Raw genomic sequence first — 4,163 nt, 5'->3', positions numbered from 1 at the left:
GCAGCAGCTCCAGGGAAGCCTGTGCCTCTGTGGCTTCGCGGACCCATTTCGCAGCCCAGGACCCAGGGCCAGGCCGCAAGCCGGGTGTGAACACCAGGGCCCCAACCCCACAGGCGCCGCCTCCCCCACAGGCACCGCCCTCACACACCCCCCATTGGGACTGCCCGCCGCCGGGCCCCTGCTCCCCCCGGTGCACCCCTGCTCCGGGCCCTCTTGCCCCCTGCATGGTGAGGTTTCCCGCGGGCCCCCTCGGCCCCCGACCGCAGCTCAGGCCCCCTTGCCCACGAGCCCTCAGGCTGCACGTCCACCCCAGGACCCCACGCTGTGCCTGGCACTCAGAGCCGCTCACAAGGCCTGTGGGGCCACGTGGGACGGGTCTTTCCTCCGTGGATTCAGCAGCAGAGACTCCGAGCCCGGCGCTGAGCCGTGGCGCCTGAGGGGCAGTGAAGCAAGGCCCCTGCCCCCTGACAGCTCACATCCCAGGGTGGGGACAGACGAATACACACAAGGTACAGGGCGCCCCGGATGGGGTCGTGAGGCAAGGGATGCGGAGTCTCGGGGTCTACAAGGAGCCAAGCGTCATCTGGGCAGGGAGGCCAGGGACGTTGATGCTGGGACACGGCACAGCGCGGGGGGAGCAGGGAGAGGAACAGGGGCAGGGTGCTCTAGGCTGGAAGCAGCAGGTGCAAAGGCCCTGTGGCAGAGGCAAGCTCAGGACGTCCAAAGAAGCTTGCAGCCCAGGTTCGAGCACGGATGGGAGGGTTTCCCACAGTGACTGATTGAGGAAAGAGTAAAGCAGACCCTCACTCTGTTGACATGGCCCCGGCCCATCACTGCGTCCACGTCTTCTTGGTCTTAGGCACGCTCCACCTGCGCCCGCCACGTCGTCCAACACCCCTGCATTCGGGTCAGGGCCACCCAGGGCTGAGCCTGTGGACGCTCTGGGTGCAAGGCCAGCGACCTCTCTGGGTCCCCGCTCCCCTCCTCAGATGTGGGGCCTGGGCCTGGGTTGTGCAGCTGCCCCGCCAGCCAGAGGTCCTCCCACCGTGTCCCCCACCAGCACGGCCAAGGCCCACGACCCCCTCCCTCATCCTGACCCAGAACATCCTGCGGCCTCTGTCCCTCCCCACCCACCTGAGCGCGGGACGCCCTCCGGCCCTGCCACCTGGAGCCCCCGCTGAGGTCGGGGTTGGACACCAAGGTCCAGGCGACCCCCGCCCGTGTTCTGAGCCCACTCCCTGCCCGTCCTGGAGACGGGTGCCCCCCACTCACAGCCAGGGCCCCGCGGGATCGTCACCCACCTGACGGCACACGGGGAACCCTCCCTGCCCACTCCGCGGCAAGGTCACGGTCACTATCCCCGCGTTCCTCTCGGGGTCTAGACAGGAGAGACAAAACCGCCCCCCACCCCCCCACCCCTGCAAGGCACGGAACTTCTGCAGGGTCAGGAGACGGCAGGGTGTGAACGGCCAGCGTGGAGGTCAGGCACTTTCCAGCACTTTCCATGCATTATCAGTCCAGTTCAGCTCCTTGGGGACAAGATAAAGATCAAGGGAAATAGAACAGCATAAAATATACCACGTAAAACAACGCACGACCTCGCCCAAGGTCACGCCGCACCAGGATGGGAGCGCTGGGTTCTCTTCTCCCACCGCCGCTGGCGTTGTTCCAGGGTGCAGGACGCGCAGCCCAAGCCTGCCTCGTACGTGTCCCCGACCGCGGGACCCTGCCCACGGCCTCGGCCCGCTCCCCACCATTGGAAGGGGCTGGTCACTGGCTCCCTCCCCTGTAGACGCGGATGAGTGGCCCTACAAAGGCGTGTCCAGGCCCTAACCTCCCTGCCCACCCCCCAGCCCCAGACAAAATCCTTATTTGGTAAAAGGGTCTTTGCTGACGTCCTTACATTAAAGATCTTGAGATGAGGAGATCATCCTGGATTTTCCCGGTGGCCCTACATCCAACGATAAGTGTCCTTATGAGGGAAAGGTAAGGGGACCTAGGGGACACACAGACCTGGGGAGAGGCTGCATGGAGACGGAGGCAGAGACTGGGGGGTGCAGCCCCGTGCCCCAGAGCGCCTGGAGCCCCCGGAACCTGGAAGAGGCAGGAGGAGCCTCCAGAGCAGCCGCCTCCTCCCCGCGTCCTCTCCGCCCTGCCTGCCCGGCCTCGTCCCCGAGTCATGTCCCCTCAAAACAGACTTGTCCACCGGGGACCTCAGATTGTGATTTCTGAGGGGGGGCGGGAATTAAGGGTATTTGCAGATGTAACTAAGGCAAGGATCTCAAGATGAGATTGACCTGGGGTGGGCAGGGCGGTCCTGGGTGGCTCAGTCCGCTAAAGCGTCCGATTCTTGATTTCGGCTCAAGTCCTGATCTCGGGGTCGTGACATGGAGCCCCCCGGGGTGCAGCACCTGCTTGCGACTCTCTCTCCTTCTCCCTCGTCCCCACCTCCCACCCAGGACCCCGGCACAGTGACCCCCTGCTGCCCCTCGCTGAGCCCCGGGGCACTGCCGGGAGCCACCCCGAAAGAAAGAACGCCCCCCCCCCACCTGCCTGGCCACGTGTGCTGCTGCAGTCGGTCCCGTGTTTGCTTATTGGACGTTAGTGCCCGTCCCCGCAGCCCCCGCGCTCACAGGGCTTGGCCAAGTTGGGAGGGAGTGGCCGGCTGGCGGACAACAAGATAAGCTTTGTAAGGCCTCCCTCCCGGTGACCTTTCTTTTTTTCTCTGAAAACCACTTGCTTAAGAGAAATCTCAGCCGTCATAAATCACCGCCGCTCGGGAGCACGTGGGCCGGCGCTGGGAGCCCAGGCGCATTCATCACGGTTTCAGGGCCTTTGACAGGCTGCTCGTGCTAAATCTGCAAATGGCAGCCCCTCCCTCTGCCACCACCCTTCCTTCCGCCGACGCCTCCCCTCCACTACCTCAGAAGCTGCTCATATGGCGCCTCCTCCAGGAAGCCCTCCCTGACACGCAGCCCAAGATGAGTCCTTTGGTGAAAGAGAAGTCGGCAGGTGTTGTCGACGAGGTCAAGGCGAGCATTCATCTCTCCAGGAGGTGCGTGGACACGAAGGAGCTCCCTGTCTCTGTGCCGTGGGTCTGCCGCGGCCTACAGCCTGCAGATCGCGTCTGGCCTGTTGCCTGTTTTTATAAATAAAGTTTTATTGAGATTGTTAGGCTCATTCATCTCTACCTACGCCACACAGCCTAAAATACTGGTGGTCTGTGTCTTTACAGGAAAGGCTCTCCAGCCCCAACCTTGACCTTGACCTTGGATGCCACCCCATGTGTGACCCCTCTCTCCATCTGCCGGTTCTGAGATGGCCGTGGGCTCTCCCCGGGCCGCACACAGTGGGTCCCCGTGCAGGGGGATCCGGGTTCTGCCCCCTAGGGTCCGTGCGTCTAACCTGGAAGGCCAGCCCCACACAGAGAAGGGTGCTCCATCTCCTGCCAGGGCCTCCCATGGCCAAGCACAACTGGGAGTCACCATGCGGCCACCTGCCACCTGCCTACACCGCTGAGACCATGCAGGCTCTACCTGTCAGCCCCGGGCAGGTCATGCTGCGGCAACGAGGAGCCCCGGCTCTCTCCGCGCTCTCTGGGTGGCCCATGCTCACTGGCCAAGGAGAGCACAGGCGACCGGTGTTGGCCAGGTGGTGGCCTGCCTCCCTCCCCTTGCTGCCTCGGCCGAAGGGGCCAAGGCGAGGGAAGGGCGTGGGGACCGCCCCAGCGCCAGGAGGGGACACGTGCACAGGTGCACGGCAGGGACGGCGCCACGGGCCCACTGGGGACTCTGAGCCACAGCTTCCACCGCCTGGGATGCTTCATGCACATGTTCACGGGCCCCGAGGTGAGTCCCACCCTTCGGGTTTGCAGAAACGCTGCTCCTCTGGGAAGTCTTCCCTGACCCACACTCAGCGGCCCGGGGCAGGCGGGAGCTTGCGAGGCTCACTGCACAAGCGATCACACCCACCCCGGCCCGCGGCCTAGGATGTCCAGGGGCCCTGCCCACGCCAGGCCGGCCCACGCTCCGGGGGGGCAGGGGGCGAGGGTCTCTGCTGGAGCAGCGAAGCTGCAGCTCGGCTCTGTTGCCAGCAGACGGAGCAGAATGCCGCTCGCAGCCAAATATAGCTCTAGGAACAAAAGCCTCTAAAAGCATGTGCCC

The 4,163-nt window shown here is 64.6% G+C and overlaps 1 long non-coding RNA gene across 1 annotated transcript; it reads right to left on the bottom strand.

The window, feature by feature from the left end:
* Window positions 1-1,407: 1,407 nt before the first annotated feature.
* Window positions 1,408-2,486, bottom strand: LOC125752379 (uncharacterized). The gene is made up of 3 exons (XR_007401769.1): window positions 2,298-2,486; window positions 1,904-1,951; window positions 1,408-1,529 (listed from the first exon to the last, which is right to left on the bottom strand). It is a non-coding gene; the product is annotated as an uncharacterized LOC125752379 (long non-coding RNA).
* Between the last annotated feature and the right edge of the window lie 1,677 nt (window positions 2,487-4,163).

The sequence above is a fragment of the Canis lupus genome, chromosome 13, assembly GCF_003254725.2.
Source record: "Canis lupus dingo isolate Sandy chromosome 13, ASM325472v2, whole genome shotgun sequence".
Lineage (NCBI taxonomy): Eukaryota > Metazoa > Chordata > Mammalia > Carnivora > Canidae > Canis > Canis lupus.
This window is presented reverse-complemented; position numbering and strand designations above follow the sequence as displayed.